The sequence below is a fragment of the Ambystoma mexicanum genome, chromosome 6p, assembly GCF_040938575.1.
Source record: "Ambystoma mexicanum isolate Mex_15411 chromosome 6p, UKY_AmexF1_1, whole genome shotgun sequence".
Taxonomy (NCBI): Eukaryota; Metazoa; Chordata; class Amphibia; order Caudata; family Ambystomatidae; genus Ambystoma; species Ambystoma mexicanum.
In genome coordinates this window covers 703,490,961-703,511,595 of record NC_090935.1, presented here as the reverse complement: position 1 = coordinate 703,511,595, position 20,635 = coordinate 703,490,961, and the positions used below count along the sequence as shown (strand labels likewise).

General features: G+C 53.9%; 1 long non-coding RNA gene across 1 annotated transcript in view; it reads left to right on the top strand.

The window, feature by feature from the left end:
• The first annotated feature begins 10,807 nt into the window (after positions 1-10,807).
• The window catches only part of LOC138511727 (uncharacterized), a 39,685-nt gene continuing 29,857 nt past the window's right edge, over positions 10,808-20,635 (top strand). Inside the window, exon 1 of the long non-coding RNA XR_011280660.1 lies at positions 10,808-10,886. This is a non-coding gene — a long non-coding RNA (uncharacterized lncRNA). The remainder of the gene's footprint in view (positions 10,887-20,635) is intronic.

Sequence of the window (20,635 nt, the reverse complement as noted above, 5' to 3'; positions counted from 1 at the left end):
CTCTAGCCTGTGTGTTTCTCCTGGCCCATTAGACTCCTCTAGCCTGTGTGTTTCTCCTGGTCCATTAGACTCCTCTAACCTGTGTGTTTCTCTTTGCTCATCGGTGGGGGCATGCTGCTGCTCTCCTTCTTCTTCCCCATAGACAATGGGCTGAACACCCTTGTTCTGCTTCAATAGCTGAACATATGCGGCTTTATTGTGCACACCAGAGTGACTTTAGCACAAGGTGCGGCTTAATCTGAGAGAATTAAGCATTAGGCCACGGGCGGGGGGGCATTACCACTTCAGATAATGCCCCAGGGCCCCATAGTTACAGGCCCGAGAGAAAGCTGTAACTATGGGCCCCGGGGAATTACCTGAGTGGTAATGTCCCCTGCAACCTTGAATTTATGATACAGTATTCTGGCATCCCTGACGCACACATCAGCAGCCGTTGCTGATGAAAAATAGCATCTTCCATTCCCCCCCCCCCTCCGGAAATGTTTAAGTGCTCCATGCATGATAGGTCCAGTCTTCGTTGTGGACCTTCCTCCCTCATTCCCCCAGCACCTTCCAACTGCGCCGGACTTTCTCCCTGGTGCGCACTGCTGGGAAAAGAAACATTGACTTTGTGGACATTTTTCGAGTGCGGCGACGTTCGACCTTGATGTTTGCTGGTAATTGCACGAATCGCATCGTGTCTCTGTAATTCTGGATTCTTTATGCAGCATGTTGCGCTCCGCGCCTTTTCTACCTGACATTGTTTACTGTATATCTTTTGCCCTGCCAACTACCAGTATGATTTGAAGCCCTTCAAGATGGCTGCTTTGTCATTCTTGCTGGAAAATGCAATTGTTTTCTTCCTGCTCCTTTGGCCAGCTCCCGCCCCCCCTTCCCATTGGTAGCCTTTGGCCCTTAAGCCAATGGCTGAAACCGGGAGGCGGGAGCCGGCCACACACCGAAGGCCATCAACTAAGGCCCTGTCTACCGCTGTCCACCGCGGTACGCCGGATCGCCCGCCCCCCCTGAGTGTCTGTGTGCCCCTCCTAGCACTTACTCCTATCATCTGTCCCGTGACTCTGGATAGCAGCGTGTCTGTCTCCCCTCCTCTCCCCCCTTGTTTTCTCCCTCCTCCCCCCTCCCCTGCTTTTTAAATTTGTCTCCGATATTTTTGATCAGTAGCGTGCCTTGTTCTCCTTCCCCCTCCTTCCATTGCCCCCCTTCCCTCCCACCCCACCTCATGTTACCACCTGCACTGCGTAAATTGTCGTCAGACATAGTAATGTTACTGCTTGCTTTGTTCTCCTTCCTTTCCATTACCTCTTACCTTACTTGTTCTATGCACTTGCACTATCAGAAATGTCGACAGACCTATTACGATAGTTTTTTTTTCACATTCTGTATTGTTTCAAGGACTTTTACTGAATGCAACTGTATTTTCCTATGTCCCCTCCCTCCTTGAAGCGCTTTGAAACACATTGTGTATAGGCGCTATATAAATAAACTATCATATCATATCATAGTCCTCATGATGGTTATTTCTCCTCCCTAATCTCAGGCAAGGCATTTTACAGTTGCTTTTGCAGCACAGGCGGCCTCTGGTGATTCACTCCAGTCCAGATATAGTTGTACCTTGAAGAAGATGGCACATGATGCACATTCAGCTACAGCCCCTCAATCCGATTTCCTGCTTTTAAACAATGTGTTTTTTTTTCTTAATTAGTGATATTCTGGCTCATCGCAAATTATTGCACACTTATTTAAATCCACTCTTGTAATATCCTGCCTGCTTATTTTGTTTGCTACTTGCCAAAGGAGACATGGCATGTGTTAATGTCATAGCGGGTGGTCACTGAGATTCTCTGTTCCCTAGTATTAGTAGCCACAAACAGATGGCGTGTGTATTACACATTCAGAGACAGTCACTTAACTAATAACAGGCCTAAAATAATTCTCTCATTTTCTCTTTGCTCATATTCTTCTTGTCACAAAAGATAGCACACCCAGTTAGAAGCACAGCTTCCCAGTAATTCGCTGATTTTCACCTGCTAAGTATTCTTTCTTACCCAAAGCGAAGCCATTTTTTAGGGAATGCATGATCATGTCTACCAACAATCTAGGTGTTTCTCTTTCAAAGTACTTTCTCTCATTCATCCCAAAATTATGGCACCATATTATTATGGTGATACATCTGCTTAATATGACCTACTGCATCCAAACAATTATATCTTTTGGTCACTCCTTTTTTTTGTCTAAGTTGTCACAAAATCATGGCACACACATTTATAGAGACTGAATAAAATCTGCTGCCTGCCCAAAACTGTTGTGGGATTCACTCCTACAAGTTACTGACAAGAACTGTCATGTGTGTCTATGTCATGCAGTCTTGCCAATGACATTCATTTGTTACAAGCATTTGTACCCAAACCAAGATGACCTTTGTTTTGCAGACTCAGTTACAGCCACTGAATATAATCACCTCTCTTCACATATGAAGAGTGGATCCCAAAACTGTCCACCAGCAATAGCAGGAGCCCAACTTCCCATCACTGATTGAATTCCGTCTGTGTCATTACAGTTGATCATCACTGTGACTTCTCTGCATCGTCATTTTAGGGTCAGAAGCTCCTTATCCTTTACCTTGCATTTGTGAATGCTCCTACAAGGTTGTCAATGTATGATCCATGATAAGATGATAAAATATCAGTGTGCAGAGTCAAGTGTCTGTGCAGGTTGGCATGCAGGTTGATGTGTGTGGGGGGTGTTGGAGAGCGTGGCATGCATCGGGTGTACCATGCCAGATCCATACGCCTTGGGATGAGACACATTTACAACATGATGAGAGCACATTTGCAAACCTCTGTTTTAATACCAAAAGTGAGCAACATTCAACATTTTAAGTTCAGAGTAAAAAGGAGGAATAGTACAACACTTTCCTTTTCTGGTGCCTCATTATGGAATCACATGGCCTATGCATTTATGCCAGAATGCTACTAAGCTAAATGTATAAGGGTACACCTCGTGTTACATGACAACCATTATCTGACAACAAACGTGTGCTGTTCATGACTAACGTACATTGGTAGACATGAGCAGGTACTGCACCACCTGAGATGTTTTGTTCCATAAATACATTTGTCTAAACACTGACCCTTAAACCCCACTCCATTAATCACAGCTTTAGTTTACAGCAACACTTTTTGTGGTGTGGAGATGTATTTTCTATAGTAAGACATTGGAAATTAAGTACTCTAATCTGAAGACATTTTATATCACCTATAGTGAAGATATGAGGTGAAAAAACAAGGTGGAAGCTGTTATGTGTCACGTCTACCCACCATGGCATTTTATAGATATTTGGAGGTGTAGTAGGGTCACAAAGTGGAACCAGTGTTTCCACTGTGAATTCCTGCTCCATCTATAAATGACATATAGTTTCATGACTGACAAATGGTTTCATGACGTGGCTGACGTCCTTCCTTTCAAACAGACCTCCCTGAGTGCAAATGGGCCCTTTTCTCTCCTCCACCCCACTCTCTACCTTAGGCATCCCTCAGGGCTCTATCCTATATCCTTGGCTATTCAACATCTACCTGTCCCCTCTGGCCTGCCTGATCTCCGCTTTCTCCACTCATTTCCAGTGTTACGCAGATGAGACACAGCTCTCTTTCAACCTGCCTTCCTCTACCTCCTCCTCCATCATGCCTGACTGCTATTCAGACATGGTGCTCTGCCAATGATCTCTGCCTTAATGCCAGTAAGACAGAGATCGTTCTCATTGGGACGCCTTCTCCTTGCTTCCCGCTCACTCTCTGACCAGACTCCCTGGGTCCGCTCCCCTCACCCACTTGTGAGGCAAGACACCTTCGGATCATCTTTGACTCCTCCCTCTCTTTCTTTCCACACATCATGAACCTTGCCAAGAAGTCACATTTTCAGTTGCGATTTCTCAGGGGCAATCTACCTTCCACATAAGCTCAACGTCTCCAGAGCCCTGGTACTCTCTAGGCTAGGCTACTGCAACAGACTTGTCCTCAACCTGCCTCTTTAATCTCTTCGGCCCCTTCAACTGATCTAGAATAGGGCTGCAAGACTTATCCTTGGCCTCAAGCAAAGGGACTGCATTTCTTCAGTCCTAAAACCTCTCCACTGGATCTTGGTGATCACAAGGATCACATTCTAGACCCTTTGCATTATCCATAAGGCTGCCTGGGGCCTGCAACCTCTTTACATACAGCTTTCCCTCCTTAAATACCTTGTGGCCAGAGTACTTTGGTTTTTTGGCCCCAACTCTATGCAGGTCAAAAGTTTCTCCAAGCAGAGAGTGGGAGGTAGATCCATTTCCCCGGCTGGCTCCTACCTCTGGAACAGCCTTCCCCCACCCCTCAGACTTAAGCCAATCGTCTTAAATTCCGACATTTCGAAAGACTTTTTTATTCGCCTCATCCTTTACTCTCCCCCTCCCCTGCAAACTCACCATCTGCCACTGCGACTGGGGCCTGGTCCCTTCAGATTCATACAGGGGCCAGACCACCCCTACCAGTCCCCCCAGCATCCTTTGCCAGCACTTGTTATTATTTTATTATTAACTTGGTCCTCCCTGTCCACTGCACTCATCGGTACTTGCCGCCTTGGCCCGGCAAGCACTTGCTCGCCCCCACACGTGGGGGTACTCCATTTCTGTACTTCTTCCTCTACCTTCTCCCCCTTGCACTTACCACCTTGCTCATGCACTTGCATGGTAGGATTGTCACAAGGCCAATATAACTGTTTTTGTTTTTGTTCTACATTTTTGATTCCCATGTCCCCCACACCCACATCTTGTCTTGTGGCACCTGGAAATGTCTGTGTATCAGAGCCATACAAATGTCAAATAAATAAATAAATAAATAAATACATAAATACATACATACATACATACATGAGTGCATGGCACATTCATGCATGCATAATAAATGGATTCCTATGCAATCTGGCTGTTTTAGCCCCTGCTGTAGAAATGCCCTGTATATGCTACCTGCTTTGCATGACCTGCACGCAACATTTATATGTTGCTACAAAAGAAACTGTAAAACGAAAATTTCAAGGCAATTTCACTTGCGTTTTTGCTTTGCTATTGCACTCTGTTGTGCATTTATGGGAAATTGCATGGAGGGTACCCACATGCATGTTATTGCTGACATTGTTGGTACCGTCCATGCAATAATCACTTTTAGTAAAATGGCCTCCATAATATAGAGGAAGAGAACTTTACCTCATCTTGTGTTGTAGCCAAACCAAATGTTTGTGTATTGCGCAACTAATACTGGCTGGAATATCTCACAAATACAACAACCTCCTAAATTCTTAGACATAATTTCCTTGCTGAACCTCAAACACACATCTTTAGGCCCAACGCCCATCTAAGTTCAGACTGTGGATAGCGATTTATCTTCTGATTCTAATTTTAGTACCAATGTGCCCCTCTAATTCACCCTCTAGGATTTGTTTCTCATGTAATTAAAAACATAAGCTTTTATTAAAGTACCCAAACTCAAGATCTCATGTCTTCCCAACTCCTCCTTGCACAAATGTGCCCTAATAAACCTTTATTCCTGAGGCCTTTGGGGCTCATTATTTGTTGACAAAATATTTTACTGACAGCAGGCATGTGGCCCTTCATTAATAGCCTTACTCAGGCTCTATACAATATTGTCCTCCCCGTAAATCATTAATTAACGCCACATCAGTCCCAATCTTAGTATAACAAGCATTGGCAATGCCAATAGTTTTGGTGTTTACTGTTGTTCTTTGCATTATGCACTTATAGGCAATAGGGTGTAAAGAGGAGATGCAGTGCTCCTCAGATCTCCTAAAAACCAGCACAATCCATGTGCTTTATCTCTTTCACACATAGCAACTACGTCACACCCGTGCAGTGCAGTGCTTTCCTTATTTGGAAAATACCATGCTCTCAAAACACACACACCTAATGCACACACCATGCAGTGCTGCCTGATTTGGGAAATGCTCTGCTTTCAAAACACACCCACGCCACATCTCTTGGGGGATGCCGTGGCTGTAACCCGGTGCACAGACAAACACATATCAGTGGAAAGCGCGGCTCTTACACCACAAGGGTATCTCTGCACATGCCGAGGGAGGTGCAGTTAAGGGGGGTCACAGAATGTTAATAAAGAAGAATTTGAGCACATCAAATACACATTTAAAAACCCACTGCACCCTCAACTAATCTCTGTGTACCAACATGCTCCACCTCTACACTCAAACAGACTATGAGCATACCATCTAAGCCACACCCGAATGAAGAAACATCTCAACAGACATCAAACAACAGAACTCTTAACTTCTACAGTCAACTAACATATCACAGTGCTGTCCAATTCATCCTAATAACACAGGAACATGGGGGTCCCCTCTGGATAGAAATACTCCTACATTCTCGACACAGAACACCAAGAAGCAAACCCGCATGTAGAGCTCAGGGTGCTTCCAGTCTGCTTGCATCAGTACAACAGCTGTCTTTCAGTGTTCCTCTCTACCCACCAACCTACACACAGCCTCCCTTTCAGAACTCCCAGCATGCCTGGAGCCTATGCAAATGGTAGCACCGCACACTGTAAATCCTAGCTGCATAACAGAACATCTCGTCATACAGACATGTTAAAGGCATGTGTTTACAGCTAGCAGGAAAGATCTTAAACTGCCTGGGCCTGTGTGGGTGACTTGGTTTCATGAAGCGAGTGGCAGCAATTTTAGTACTTCCGAGAACACTTAGGGGATGATTCATGGAATTATGTGCGCCAAAAACGGGCCATTTGTGAAACAGGGATTTGCAGGCAGAATGGCGCACAAAGCCCGTTTTTTGGCGGGCATAATTCCATGAATCAGCACCTTAGACTTTCCTAAAGGAGGACGTTGTCCCAACATCAGCATCTGGGAATAGTCACATAGATGTTCCATAGACTGCCCCCTGTCCCCCAGAAACCTTACTAACAGCAACATCCAAAATGGAACACCTAGGAAATAACATATTCTCGGGACTATTCGATTGGGCCAACTGCCTCTTCTGAGATACTGGTCTATAAAGTGGTCCACGTGTACGTTTTGCAATCTTACAATGGTGATAATTACAAGGCAACCTTCACGACATGGGTTTGACTGAGATTAGATTGTTTGCAATAAAACGCTATGTGCGACTGTAAAATGAACAATCTGTGCGGAGCCTGCCCCTCGGTAGGAGGGAAGCACACCTGTCCAGCTCTAGCGGGTTAAAATCAATTGGGTCGTTTCTTTTTTGCAAGAGGACACTTTTAACATTCATCTAAGTAGCAATATCCAGTGAAGAGTTTTCAAATGCGTAGAGTCGGCTCTGACCGCCCAGGGGGCTGACTGCAACATTTGGCTCACGCAATGTTTTGGACTACAACTCCCAACAGTGCTACCCGCCATAAACAGTGGTGTGGCTTCATGGGACATGGAGTCCAAACAGACAAACAGACAAACAATATAAAAAGGAGACTTTGTTCTGTGTAACTCAGATAAATTTACTACACGGACATACACGCAAACTGCAAACGCACACAAATATAGCAGGAAAACGGGGATGCTGGAATTGACTGTATGTATTTTTTATGGACAGAACAGCACTTTTTGTTTTGAGAGTGGCGGATGCCCTTTCCTTCGAATTTCCTTTTTATAAAGGTCAGACGTGGCCTTGATAGACTTTGAGCACAGCTCCAGGTGTGTGCTTTCGGGCAGTAAATGAGCCTCCATGTCCCAGATAGAAATGGAATCGGAAGACCTCTCTGCGCTTCTTCCTGCCCTTAACGGCTATTTTCACAAAACACAGCGAAATAAAAATGCCATCGTTTGAAAAGTACATTTCCCGGCTCTAAAAGGATGACTTTAGAGATTATCCTGGAGTCATCTGATGATCATTGAACTACATTAGAAGTCATTCCCACATCATCAGAAGTCAGCAGGCTGTTAAAGTCATCAGCAAATGTCTCAGAATGGAGGGTAATGATTTGGGGATGAGCTTAGGATGACTTGTTGATGCCAGCATCATCCCTATTTTAGAAACCTCTTTGCTACTGATGATTTTAGGATGACTTGCTGATTACTTCAAGAGATTGCAGTTTTGTCCTTGATGACTTGGGGATGATTCTGGGATGTCCTGCTGATTACGTCAAGATCATCGCCATGAAACATGTTTGTTCTTGATGATTTGGGGATGACTTACTGATTACTTCAGAGCATCAGAGTTTGTAGGATGATTTGCAGACTAATACCGATAGTCATTCAGCTTTTGCTTAGTTGCACTTGTGCTGAATGGTTTTAGAATGCTTTGATAAGCACATCTTTTTGGCTTGAGACTATGTTGGGCCAAAATGAAAGCCGCAGTCCTAAACATTGCATGTACTCTCTGGGTGAGAGTCCTTTGCGATCCCAGTCAAAAGCAGGCACACAGCACCCTCAGAATCTCCAATGTGGCAAGGGTAAAGCTTGAGACTATGTTGGGCCAAAGTGAAAGCCGCAGTCCTAAACATTGCATGCACTCTCTGGGTGAGAGTCCTTTGCGATCCCAGTCAAAAGCAGGCACCCAGCACCCTCAGAATCTCCAATGTGGCATGGGTAAAGCTTGAGACTATGTTGTGTCAAAGTGAAAGCCAGAGGCCTAAACATAACATGCACTCCCTGGGTGAGAATCCTTTGCCATCCCAGTCAAAAGCAGGCACCCAGAACCCTCACAATCCCCAATGTGGAAAGGGTAAAGCTTGAGACAATTTTGGGCCAAAGTGAAAGCTGCAGTCCTAAACATAGCATGCACTCCCTGGCTGAGAGTTTTTTGCCATCCCAGTCAAAATCAGGCACCCAGCACCCTCAGAATACATAAAGTGGCAAGGGTAAAGCTTGAGACTATGTTTGGTCAATGTGAAAGACAGTCCTAAACATAGCATGCACTCCATGGGTCAGAGTCCTTTGCCATCCCAGACAAAAGCAGGCACCCAGCACCCTCACAATCCCCAATTTGGCAAGGGTAAAGCTTGAGACTATGTTGTGCCAAAGTGAAAGCCGAAGGCCTAAACATAGCATGCACTCCCTGGGTGAGAATCCTTTGCATTCCCAGTCAAAAGCAGGTACTAAGTACCCTCACAATCCCCAATGTGGCAAGGGTAAAGCTTGAGACTATGTTGTGCCAAAGTGAAAGCCGAAGGCCTAAACATAGCATGCACTCCCTGGGTGAGAATCCTTTGCATTCCCAGTCAAAAGCAGGTACTAAGTACCCTCACAATCCCCAATGTGGCAAGGGTAAAGCTTGAGACTATGTTGTGCCAAAGTGAAAGCTGGAGTCCTAAACATTGCATGCGCTCCCTGGGTGTGAGTCCTTTGCCATCCCAGTCAAAAGCAGGCACCCAACAACATCACCATACCCAATGTGGCAAGGGTAAAGCTTGAGACTATGTTGGGCCAAATTGAAAGCTGCAGTCCTAAACATAGCATGCACTCCCTGGGTGAGAATCTTTTGCCATCCCTGTCAAAATCAGGCACACAGCACCCTCACAATAACCAATATGGCAAGGGTAAAGCTTGAGACTATGTTGGGTCAAAGTGAAAGCCACAGTAAGTACTAAACATAGTATGCACTCCATACGTGAGAGTCCTTTGCATCCCAGTCAAAATCAGGCACCCAGCACCCTCAAAGTCCCCAATGTGGCATGGGTAAAGCTTGAGACTATGTTGGGTCAAAGTGAAATCCACATTCCTAAACATAGCATGCACTCTCTTGGTGAGAGTCCTTTGCCATCCCAGCCAAAATCAGGCACCCAGTACCATCACAATCCCCAATGTGGGAAGGGTAAAGCTTGAGACTATGTTAGGCCAAAGTGAAAGCTGCAGACCTAAACATAGCATGCACTCTCTAGATGAGATAACACTTATGATCAGGCTTGGCTAAAGAGGTAAGGGGGCCTAGTTCAACATGATGTTTGGGGGACCCCTTGCTTAGAGTGGAAAACAGTCTGAGGCACCTGTGGGGTGCTTGCATTATAATGGAAAGAATAAAATACAGCCAGGAGTTAATAGCCGCCGATTTTCACGAGGTCACCAGCCAGAGGGAGCTGAAACACTAAATCCCCACTGAAAAGCTACACATACTTCTTTGTTAGCAAGTGGCTAATGTGGAGAAACCGTTGTTAAAGTGCAACACGTTAATAAGAACACTTCTGTGTACTCCAAGGGAGGTGACAGACAGAAAGGCTCAAGCAAACTCAGCTTGTAAGGCAAGCGCTGAAAAGCACACATTTAAAACCCCAGTATGAAAGTAATATATAAAGGAATGTATTTCTGTGTTATAAGACTGCAAACTAGCAACATGGGGGCAGTTGTTGGGGGCCCCACTGACCGCCACCAGAGCATACTAATCAACAACCAGTTGGACGAAGGATCAGAAGTGAAGGACCAAAAGCCAATGATGTGAAAATTCGAATTGTCAGAAAAATGAAATGCATTTTTAATAAATACTTTGTGTTCTAACATATTATGTCTGCATTCTCTCTATGTAAGTTTATCCTATTAGGAGGAAATGCCAATGATGTGAACATACTAATTGGCAGAAAAAATAAACTGCATTTTTAATAAATACTTTTGTTGTAACATAGTATGTGTGTGTTTTCTCTATGTTTATGTTATTGTGCTCTGCTTCTTACTTTTGAGACCTATCCACAGTGTTTACGGTGTGCGCTTGCTTTTTTCTGCTTATTTGGATGGGAGTCGGCTTGTTTTGGGCCTGTTTCGGAAGGACATGCAGCTTGTTTCTTCCTTCTGAACTTGTAGCAATGGCGATGAAGATTCGAGAGTGGTGGGCCGGCTGCTGGGGATCAAAAAACAAAAGCTAGAATAAGGTAAGGAGGTGGTGCGTGTGTTTACGAGTGAGGCTTTGGCTGCGCATGTTTGTGCTCTCTAGCTAAGTATGTTTGTGATCTCCAGGTCTCTGAGGACTCATAGAGGGTAGGTATCCTGATTCACGAGGCAGACCTACCTTTGTTGTTCAGAAGAGCTGCAGGTGCCGTGTCCGGTGATGGCCGCACTGAGTGTTGCCAGGTCTGCCTAACATAAGCGACTTTGGGCTTCTTTTTGCCCAAAGTGGCTTATAGTATTTGGTGGTAGCTTGTTGCGGTGTGTGTCCGCTTATTACCCCTATTAAGCGCTTATTGTTGCGCTTGTTCAGTAAACAGGTAATAAGCAGACACAAACTGCAACAAGTACAATAACTTCCCTGATTAACAGGAATGCAGCTGGAGTGAACTTCCCTGGCTGGCTGTCACTGTATCAGCTTTCTTTGGTTCAATCCCTGCTGCAGTGCCATCAGCGGCCGGGGTCATTGAACTGAAGATGAGAAAGCTGATAGTGACGAATGTGTAAGTTAACTACTTCACTTCAGAACATGAATGAGCCTTGAAAAACGGTGGGCTTATCGGTGCACACTAGTAGTTTCAAGTAAATTTTTCAGATAAGGGTATTACCATTCCAGAGTTTTAAGGTGCAGTGGAAAAAAAATGGTCTTGGCACAGGACCAGTATTACACAAAATGAGGAGAATAAGAGGATCCAAATTGGGAACCCTCCCGTCCCATGCACACTATATTATACTGTCAAAAGACATGCAATGCTTCAAACAAGATTTAACATGCAAAACACGTTCAATTGTATTCAATAATAATCTCAGTTTTAAAAGTTAGAAATATTTAATCAAACAGAAAGATTTTTTCAATTGTGGGTGTATTGACATTCAATGCAAGAGAAAACACCCATAAGTTCAATCTACTTGGCTGACGCATTTCGAGGTTTTTTCCTCTTCTTCTTGAGTCTAATTGAACTGAGGAACTTTAAAGACAATTGTAGAAAATAAAGAGAAAGGGGAAAAAAAGGGAGGGGCTGAAAAAGAGAGGGAGAAGTATTTCCCATGAGAATGTTGTTCACAGTTATGTATAACAAAAATACAAGGCAGATGATAGGATCTATTGTATGGTGCTGAGGGTAAATGCAGAAAAAGACAGCGTGCTTAGATCATTGTAATACATTTTGATATTTTACTTCCATGTGTGTAATTTGCTTTTTGATTTCATGCATGTGAAAATGTGGGTTTACACAATCAATGCCAACCAGTGTGTGTGTGTGACAGACATGTGTTGATGTACATAGTTGACTTTTGGTTTGTGTCTTGAGATAGCCATGTCAATGTGGGGTGGATTGGGAAATCATTGCGTCTCAAGACTGGGGTGGCATGCTGTGGTATTTTGGTGGATATGTGGGCCATGATTGTGCATCTTAATGTCATGTGGCGGGGCATGATTTGGGGCCTGCTTGCAGGTGCCCGTCAATGCTGGCTGGGTGGGGGGGCTGGTGGACATGAGTCGGGGCCTGCTGGCAGGTGCCCGTCAATGCTGGGTGGGTGGGGGTGCTGGGGGACATGAGTCGGGGCCTGAGGCTCACTGCCGGGTGGGTGGGGGTGCTGGGGGCCATGAGTCAGGGCCTGAGGCTCACTGCTGGGTGGGTGGGGTGCTGGGGGACATGAGTCGGGGCCTGCTGGCAGGTGCCCGTCAATGTTGGGTGGGTGGGGGTGCTGGGGGACATGAGTCGGGGCCTGAGGCTCACTGCTGGGTGGGTGGGGGTGCTGGGGGCCATGAGTCAGGGCCTGAGGCTCACTGCTGGGTGGGTGGGGTTGCTGGGGGACATGAGTCAGGGCCTGCTGGCAAGTGCCCCTCACTGCTGGGTGGGTGGGGGTGCTGGGGGACATGAGTCGGGATCTGCTGGCAGGTGCCCTTCACAGCTGGGGGGTGGGGGTGCTGGGGGACATGAGTCAGGGCCTGAGGCTCACTGCTGGGTGGGTGGGGGTGCTGGGGGACATGAGTCAGGGACTGAGGCTCACTGCTGGGTGGGTGGGGGTTCTGGGGGACATGAGTCAGGGCCTGAGGCTCACTGCTGGGGGTAGGGGTGCTGGGGGACATGAGTCGGGCCTGCTGGAAGGTGCCCCTCACTGCTGGGGGGTGGGGGTGCTGGGGGACATTAGTCAGGGCCTGCTGGCAGGTGCCACTCACTGCTGGGGGGTGGGGGTGGTGGGGGACATGAGTCGTGGCCTATTGGCAGGTGCCCGTCAATGCTGCGGGGTGGGGGTGCTGGAGGACATGAGTCAGGGCCTGCTGGCAGTTGCCCCTCACTGCCGGGGGGCGGGGGTGCTGGGGGACATGAGTCGGGGCCTGCTGGCAGGTGCCCGTCAATGCTGGGTGGGTGGGGGTCCTGGGGGACATGAGTCAGGGCCTGAGGCTCACTGCTGGGGGGTGGGGATGCTGGAAGACATGAGTCAGGGCCTGCTGGCAGGCGCCCCTCACTGCTGGGGGGTGGAGGTGCAGGGGGACATGAGTCGGGGCCTGCTGGCAGGTGCCCGTCAATGCTGGGTGGGTGGGGGTGCTGGGTGACATGAGTCAGGGCCTGAGGCTCACTGCTGGGTGGGTGGGGTTGCTGGGCGACATGAGTCAGGGCCTGAGGCTCACTGCTGGGGGGTGGAGGTGCTGGGGGACATGAGTCAGGGCCTGCTGGCAAGTGCCCCTCACTGCTGGGGGGGGTGCTGGGGGACATGAGTCAGGGCCTGCTGGCATGTGCCCCTCACTGCTCGGGGGTGTGGGTGCTGGGGGACATGAGTCAGGGCCCGCTGGCAGGTGCCCCTCACTGCTGGGTGGGTGGGGGTGCTGGGGGACATGAGTTGGGATCTGCTGGCAGGTGCCCCTCAAAGATGGGGGGTGGGGGTGCTGGGGGACATGAGTCAGGGCCTGAGGCTCACTGCTGGGTGGGTGGGGGTGCTGGGGGACATGAGTCAGGGCCTGAGGCTCACTGCTGGGTGGGTGGGGGTTCTGGGGGACATGAGTCAAGGCCTGAGGCTCACTGCTGGGGGGTGGGGGTGCTGGAGGACATGAGTCGGGGCCTGCTGGCAGGTGCCCCTCACTGCTGGGGGGGTGGAGGTGCTGGGGGACCTGAGTCGGGGCCTGCTGGCAGGTGCCACTCACTGCTGGGGGGTGGGAGTGGTGGGGGACATGAGTCGTGGCCTATTGGCAGGTGCCCGTCAATGCGGGGGGTGGGGGTGCTGGGGGACATGAGTCGGGGCCTGCTGGCAGGTGCCCCTCACTGCTGGGGGGTGGGGGTGCTAGGGGACATGAGTCGGGGCCTGCTGGCAGGTGCCCGTCACTGCTGGGTGGGTGGGGGTGCTGGGGGACATGAGTCAGGGCCTGAGGCTCACTGCTGGGGGGTGGGGGTGCTGGGGGACATGAGTCGAGGCCTGCTGGCAGGTGCCTGTCAATGCTGGGTGGTGGGTGTGCTGAGGGACATGAGTCAGGGCCTGAGGCTCACTGCTTGGTGGGTGGGGGTGCTGGGGGACATGAGTCAGGGCCTGAGGCTCACTGCTGGGGGGTGGGAGTGCTGGGGGACATGAGTCAGGGCCTGCTTGCAGGTTCCCGTCAATGCTGGGTGGTTGGGGGTGCTGGGGACATGCGTCAGGGCCTGAGGCTCACTGCTGGGTGGTTGGGGTTGCTGGGGGACATGAGTCAGGGCCTGAGGCTCACTGCTGGGGGGTGTAGGTGCAGGGGGACATGAGTCAGGGCCTGCTGGCAAGTGCTCCTCACTGCGGGGGGGTGGGGGTGCTGGGGGACATGAGTCGGGGCCTGCTGGCATGTGCCCCTCACTGCTGGGGGGTGTGGGTGCTGGGGGACATGAGTCTGCACCTGCTGGCAGGTGCCCGTCAATGCTGGGTGGGTGGGGGTGCTGGGGGACATGAGTCAGGGCCTGAGGCTCATTGCTGGGGGACATGAGTCGGGGCCTTCTGGCAGGTGCCCCTTACTGCTGCGGGGTGGGTTAATGGGGGACATGAGTCAGGGCCTGCTGGCAGGTGCCTGTCAATGCTGGGTGGGTGTGGGTGGGGGTGCTGGGGGACATGAGTCAGGGCCTGAGGCTCACTGCTGGGTGAGTGGGGGTGCTGGGGGACATGAGTCAGGGTCTGAGGCTCACTGCTGGGGGACATGATTCGGTCCTGCTGGCAGGTGCCCGTCAATGCTGGGTGGGCGGGGGTGCTGGGCACATGTGTCAGGGCCTGAGTCTCACTGCTGGGTGGGTGGGGTGCTGGGGGACATGCGTCAGGGCCTGAGGCTCACTGGTGGGTAGGTGGGCGTGCGGGGGGACATGAGTCAGGGCCTGAGGCTCACTGCTGGGGGGTGGAGGTGCTGGGGGACATGAGTCCGGGCCTGCTGGCAAGTGCCCCTCACTGCTGGGGGGTGGGGGTGCTGGGGGACATGAGTCGGGGCCTGCTGGCAGGTGCCCATCAGTGCTGGGTGGGTGGGTGTGCTGGGGACATGCGTCAGTGCCTGAGGCTCACTGCTGGGTGGGTGGGGTTGCTAGGGGACATGAGTCAGGGCCTGAGGCTCACTGCTGGGGGGTGGAGGTACAGGGGGACATGAGTCAGGGCCTGCTGGCAATTGCCCCTCACTGCTGGGGAGTGGGGGTGCTGGGGGACATGAGTCAGGGCCTGCTGGCATATGCCCCTAACTGCTGGGGGGTGTGGGTGCTGGGGGACATGAGTCAGGGCCTGCTGGAGGGTTCCCGTCATTGCTGGGTGGGTGGGGGTGCTGGGGGACATGAGTCAGGGCCTGAGGCTCACTGATGGGGGGTGGGGCTGCTGGGGGACATGAGTCGGGGCCTGCTGGCAGGTGCCCGTCAATGCTGGGTGGGTGTGGGTGGGGGTGCTGGGGGACATGAGTCAGGGTCTGAGGCTCACTGCTGGGTGAGTGGGGGTGCAGGGGGACATGAGTCGGGGCCTGCTTGCAGGGGGCCGTCAATGCTGGGTGTGTGTGGGTGCTGGGGACATGCGTCAGGGCCTGCTGGCAGTTGCCCCTCACTGCCGGGGGGTGGGGGTGCTGGGGGACATGATTTGGGGCCTGCTGGCAGGTGCCCATCAATGCTGGGTGGGTGGGGGTCCTGGGGGACATGAGTCAGGGCCTGAGGCTCACTGCTGGGGGGTGGGGATGCTGGGGGACATGAGTCAGGGCCTGCTGGCAGGTGCCCCTCACTGCTGGGGGGTGGAGGTGCAGGGGGACATGAGTCGGGGCCTGCTGGCAGGTGCCCGTCAATGCTGGGTGGGTTGGGGTGCTGGGTGACATGAGTCAGGGCCTGAGGCTCACTGCTGGGTGGGTGGGGTTGCTGGGGGACATGAGTCAGGGCCTGAGGCTCACTGCTGGGGGGTGGAGGTGCTGGGGGACATGAGTCAGGGCCTGCTGGCAAGTGCCCCTCACTGCTGGGGGGTGGGGGTGCTGGGGGACATGAGTCGGGGCCTGCTGGCATGTGCCCCTCACTGCTCGGGGGTGTGGGTGCTGGGGGACATGAGTCAGGGCCTGCTGGCAGGTGCCCCTCACTGCTGGGTGGGTGGGGGTGCTGGGGGACATGAGTCGGGATCTGCTGGCAGGTGCCCCTCAAAGATGGGGGGTGGGGGTGCTGGGGGACATGAGTCAGGGCCTGAGGCTCACTGCTGGGTGGGTGGGGGTGCTGGGGGACATAAGTCAGGGCCTGAGGCTCACTGCTGGGTGGGTGGGGGTTCTGGGGGACATGAGTCAGGGCCTGAGGCTCACTGCTGGGGGGTGGGGGTGCTGGGGGACATGAGTCAGGGCCTGCTGGCAGGTGCCCCTCACTGCTGGGGGGGTGGAGGTGCTGGGGGACCTGAGTCGGGATCTGCTGGCAGGTGCCCCTCAAAGATGGGGGGTGGGGGTGCTGGGGGACATGAGTCGGGATCTGCTGGCAGGTGCCCCTCAAAGATGGGGGGTGGGGGTGCTGGGGGACATGAGTCAGGGCCTGAGGCTCACTGCTGGGTGGGTGGGGGTGCTGGGGGACATAAGTCAGGGCCTGAGGCTCACTGCTGGGTGGGTGGGGGTTCTGGGGGACATGAGTCAGGGCCTGAGGCTCACTGCTGGGGGGTGGGGGTGCTGGGGGACATGAGTCAGGGCCTGCTGGCAGGTGCCCCTCACTGCTGGGTGGGTGGGGGTGCTGGGGGACATGAGTCGGGATCTGCTGGCAGGTGCCCCTCAAAGATGGGGGGTGGGGGTGCTGGGGGACATGAGTCAGGGCCTGAGGCTCACTGCTGGGTGGGTGGGGGTGCTGGGGGACATAAGTCAGGGCCTGAGGCTCACTGCTGGGTGGGTGGGGGTTCTGGGGGACATGAGTCAGGGCCTGAGGCTCACTGCTGGGGGGTGGGGGTGCTGGGGGACATGAGTCGGGGCCTGTTGGCAGGTGCCCCTCACTGCTGGGGGGGTGGAGGTGCTGGGGGACCTGAGTCGGGGCCTGCTGGTAGGTGCCACTTACTGCTGGGGGGTGGGAGTGGTGGGGGACATGAGTCTTGGCCTATTGGCAGGTGCCCATCAATGCGGGGGGTGGGGGTGCTGGGGGACATGAGTCGGGGCCTGCTGGCAGGTACCCCTCACTGCCGGGGGGTGGGGGTGCTGAAGGACATGAGTCGGGGCCTGCTGGCAGGTGCCCGTCACTGCTGGGGGGTGGGGGTGCTGGGGGACATGAGTCAGGGCCTGAGGCTCACTGCTGGGGGGTGTAGGTGCAGGGGGACATGAGTCAGGGCCTGCTGGCAAGTTCTCCTCACTGCTGGGGGGTGGGGGTGCTGGGGGACATGAGTCGGGGCCTGCTGGCAGGTGCCTGTCAATGCTGGGTGGGCTTGGGGTGCTGAGGGACATGAGGCAGGGCCTGAGGCTCACTGGTTGGTGGGTGGGGGTGCTGGGGGACATGAGTCAGGGCCTGAGGCTCACTGCTGGGTGGGTGGGGTTGCTGGGGGACATGAGTCAGGGCCTGAGGCTCACTGCTGGGGGGTGTAGGTGCAGGGGGACATGAGTCAGGGCCTGCTGGCAAGTTCTCCTCACTGCTGGGGGGTGGGGGTGCTGGGGGACATGAGTCGGGGCCTGCTGGCATGTGCCCCTCACTGCTGGGGGGTGTGGGTGCTGGGGGACATGAGTCTGCACCTGCTGGCAGGTGCCCGTCAATGCTGGGTGGGTGGGGGTGCTGGGGGACATGAGTCAGGGCCTGAGTCTCATTGCTGGGGGACATGAGTCGGGGCCTTCTGGCAGGTGCCCCTTACTGCTGCGGGGTGGGTGTAATGGGGGACATGAGTCGGGGCCTGCTGGCAGGTGCCTGTCAATGCTGGGTGGGTGTGGGTGGGGATGCTGGGGGACATGAGTCAGGGCCTGAGGTCACTGCTGGGTGAGTGGGGGTGCTGGGGATCATGAGTCAGGGCCTGAGGCTCACTGCTGGGGGACATGATTCGGGCCTGCTGGCAGGTGCCCGTCAATGCTGGGTGGGCGGGGTGCTGGGGACATGCGTTAGGGCCTGAGGCTCACTGCTGGGTGGGTGGGGGTGCTGGGGGACATGCGTCAGGGCCTGAGGCTCAATGGTGGGTAGGTGGGCGTGCGGGGGGACATGAGTCAGGGCCTGAGGCTCACTGCTGGGGGGTGGGGGTGCTGGGGGACATGATTCGGGCCTGCTGGCAGGTGCCCGTCAATGCTGGGTGGGCGGGGGTGCTGGGGACATGCGTCAGGGCCTGAGGCTCACTGCTGGGTGGGTGGGGTTGCTGGGGGACATGCGTCAGGGCCTGAGGCTCACTGGTGGGTAGGTGGGCATGCGGGGGGACATGAGTCAGGGCCTGAGGCTCACTGCTGGGGGGTGTAGGTGCAGGGGGACATGAGTCAGGGCCTGCTGGCAAGTTCTCCTCACTGCTGGGGGGTGGGGGTGCTGGGGGACATGAGTCGGGGCCTGCTGGCATGTGCCCCTCACTGCTGGGGGGTGTGGGTGCTGGGGGACATGAGTCTGCACCTGCTGGCAGGTGCCCGTCAATGCTGGGTGGGTGGGGGTGCTGGGGGACATGAGTCAGGGCCTGAGTCTCATTGCTGGGGGACATGAGTCGGGGCCTTCTGGCAGGTGCCCCTTACTGCTGCGGGGTGGGTGTAATGGGGGACATGAGTCGGGGCCTGCTGGCAGGTGCCTGTCAATGCTGGGTGGGTGTGGGTGGGGGTGCTGGGGGACATGAGTCAGGGCCTGAGGTCACTGCTGGGTGAGTGGGGGTGCTGGGGATCATGAGTCAGGGCCTGAGGCTCACTGCTGGGGGACATGATTCGGGCCTGCTGGCAGGTGCCCGTCAATGCTGGGTGGGCGGGGTGCTGGGGACATGCGTTAGGGCCTGAGGCTCACTGCTGGGTGGGTGGGGGTGCTGGGGGACATGCGTCAGGGCCTGAGGCTCAATGGTGGGTAGGTGGGCGTGCGGGGGGACATGAGTCAGGGCCTGAGGCTCACTGCTGGGGGGTGGGGGTGCTGGGGGACATGATTCGGGCCTGCTGGCAGGTGCCCGTCAATGCTGGGTGGGCGGGGGTGCTGGGGACATGCGTCAGGGCCTGAGGCTCACTGCTGGGTGGGTGGGGTTGCTGGGGGACATGCGTCAGGGCCTGAGGCTCACTGGTGGGTAGGTGGGCATGCGGGGGGACATGAGTCAGGGCCTGAGGCTCACTGCTGGGGGGTGGAGGTGCTGGGGGACATGAGTCCGGGCCTGCTGGCAAGTGCCCCTCACTGCTGGGGGGTGGGGGTGCTGGGGAACATGAGTCGGGGCCTGCTGGCAGGTGCCCCTCACTGCTGGGGGGTGTGGGTGGTGGGGGACATGAGTCAGGGCCTGCTGGCAGGTGCCTGTCAATGCTGGGTGGGTGGGGGTGCTGGGGGACATGAGTCAGGGCCTGAGGCTCACTGCTGGGGGGTGGAGGTGCTGGGGGAGATGAGTCAGGGCCTGCTGGCAGGTGCCCCTCACTGCTGGGGGGTGGGGGTGCTGGGGGACATGAGTCGGGGCCTGCTGGCAGGTGCCCGTCAATGCTGGGTGGGTGGGGGTGCTGGGGGACATGAGTCAGGGTCTGAGGCTCACTGCTGGGTGGGTGGGGGTACTGGGGGACATGAGTCAGGGCCTGAGGCTCACTGCTGGGGGGTGGGGGTGCTGGGGGACATGAGTCGGGGCCTGCTGGCAGGTGCCCGTCAGTGCTGGGTGGGTGGGGGTGCTGGGGACATGCGTCAGGGCCTGAGGCTCACTGCTGGGTGGGTGGGGTTGCTGGGGGACATGAGTCAGGGCCTGAGGCTCACTGCTGGGGGGTGGAGGTGCAGGGGGACATGAGTCAGGGCCTGCTGGCAATTGCCCCTCACTGCTGGGGGGTGGGGGTGCTGGGGGACATGAGTCAGGGCCTGCTGGCATATGCCCCTAACTGCATGGGGGTGTGGGTGCTGGGGGACATGAGTCAGGGCCTGCTGGAGGGTACCCGTCATTGCTGGGTGGGTGGGGGTGCTGGGGGACATGAGTCCGGGCCTGAGGCTCACTGCTGGGGTGTGAGGGTGCTGGGGGACATGAGTTGGGGCCTGCTGGCAGGTGCCAGTCAATGCTGGGTGGGTGGGGGTGCTGGGGACATGCGTCAGGGCCTGAGGCTCACTGCTGGGTGGGTGTGGTTGCTGGGGGACATGAGTCAGGGCCTGAGGCTCACTGCTGGGGGTGGGGGTGCTGGGGGACATGAGTCGGGGCCTGCTGGCATGTGCCCCTC